Below are 1968 nucleotides of genomic sequence, written 5' to 3' on the forward strand. Positions count from 1 at the left end.
TGATGTGGGCTAATCTTACTGGAGTTAGATGATATCTCAAAGTAGTTTTGATTTGCATTTCTCTGATAATTAAGGATGATGAACATTTTTTCATGTGTTTGTAGGCCGTGTGCCTGTCTTCTTCCGAGAAGTTTCTCTTCATGTCCCTTGCCCACCCTGAGAAGGGACCACTTGTTCTTTTCTTGCTAATACATTTGAGTTCTCTGTGGAGGGTTTGTTTGTTTGTTTTGCCCATGGCCCATGGTAAGAAAAACCTTTGACTTGGTCACACAACATACAAAATGGTGGCAGGAACCATAGTCTCTCATTGGCCAGGCCTGGGAGCCAGAGCTGCTGGTGGGCCCAGTGGCCAACTGAATCTGAGGAGGTGCTTAAAATGAAATCAGGGTACACTAATTCTTTCTCCCTGTTTGTTAGTATATGGTGACCAAGTTTTTCCCAAAGAGTTGCAACAACAAGACTTTTGGGGCGTTCTGGGAAAGATGTTTCCTTCCTAATAGTTGAGAAGTATTGGGGAAAAAAGGCATTTTAGCTGATCTCTTTTTTGCAATCCAGTTTTTGTTACTGTTGTGTGATAATGTGATGCTTGGAATATGGCAGTGATATTGTGACTAAGAGAGGGCATGTAATATAGTGAGGATGGCAGGGGATTGATGGAGCTAGGTCTCCAGGACATAGTAAGTAATCTATACTTACTCTCGGACCATCTATCTCTACTTCTTGTCTAGAAAATAATAATTATCCCTATAGTTTGAACCATTGTTGGTGGTATTTCCTTTTTTATTTATTTTTTAATTAAATCATAAACACATAGATCATGTATACACTAATGCATTTATGGGGTACAATGTGCTGATTTCATATAGAATTAGGAATGCTTACATTATACTGATTAACATATACCTCATCTTGTTTACTTAATTATTGTGTTAAGACATTTATACTCTATACTAATAGATCTGACATGTGTCCGTGTACCATGATCCCACCATTACCCCTCCTTTGATTTGATATCCCCTCTTCCCATCCATTCCTCCTCCTCCCTCCTTCATCTTGGGCCATAGTTGTGATCTGTTCTTCATATGAAAGTGTGAGTGATTGTAAATTGGTTTCATAATAGTACTGAGTACATTGGATATTTTTTCTTCCATTCTTGACATACTTTACTAAGTAGGATTTGTTCAGCTCCATCCATGTAAACGTAAAAGAGTTAAAGTCTCCATCTTTTTTAAGGCTGCATAATATTCCATGGTATTCATATACCATAGTTTATTAATCTGTTCATGGGTCAATGGGCACTTGGATTTCTTCCATGACTTGGCTATTATGAATTGAGCTGCATTAAATAATCTGGTGTAAATATCTTTGTTATAAAGTGATTTTGGGTCTTTTGGATATACACATAGTAGAGGAATTGCACGATCAAATGGCAGATCTACTTTTAGATCCCTGAGTATTCTCCATGCTTCTTTTCAAAAGGGACATACTAGCTTGCACTCTGTTGGTGGTATTTCTATTCTTGCAGTGAGGTAATCTTAAATGATTTAGAGGCATAAACTCTTGGGATGAGTTCCTGTGTTTTAGAAAGTCCAGAATTTTTGAATTGGCTCTTAGAACCATTTGGGATGATTCAGATCCATGAGTTGGCTTGTATCCTCTTTTGTGTGAAGGAAGCAGAGAATAAAAGGGGGTCTAGTTAGTGTGGGAGGCTTCATAGTTTTGGCTCAGGATGCCTAGTCTTTGGTGTGTTTTTTTTCTATTGATTTATTTGCTTCTTCCCCCCTCCCCCCTTTTTTTAATTGTTGGGGATTCATCGAGGGTACAAAGAACCAGGTTACATTGATTCCACTTGTTAGGTAAAATCCGTCTTATAATTGTGTCCCTACCCCAAAAGGTATGTCACACACTGTGACCCCCCATCCCCTCTTTCTGCTCTCCCCTCCCCCACTCCTCACTATGTACTAGATC

Source organism: Otolemur garnettii, unplaced genomic scaffold (genome assembly GCF_000181295.1).
Source record: "Otolemur garnettii isolate 467f Iridium unplaced genomic scaffold, OtoGar3 scaffold00020, whole genome shotgun sequence".
Classification (NCBI taxonomy): Eukaryota; Metazoa; Chordata; class Mammalia; order Primates; family Galagidae; genus Otolemur; species Otolemur garnettii.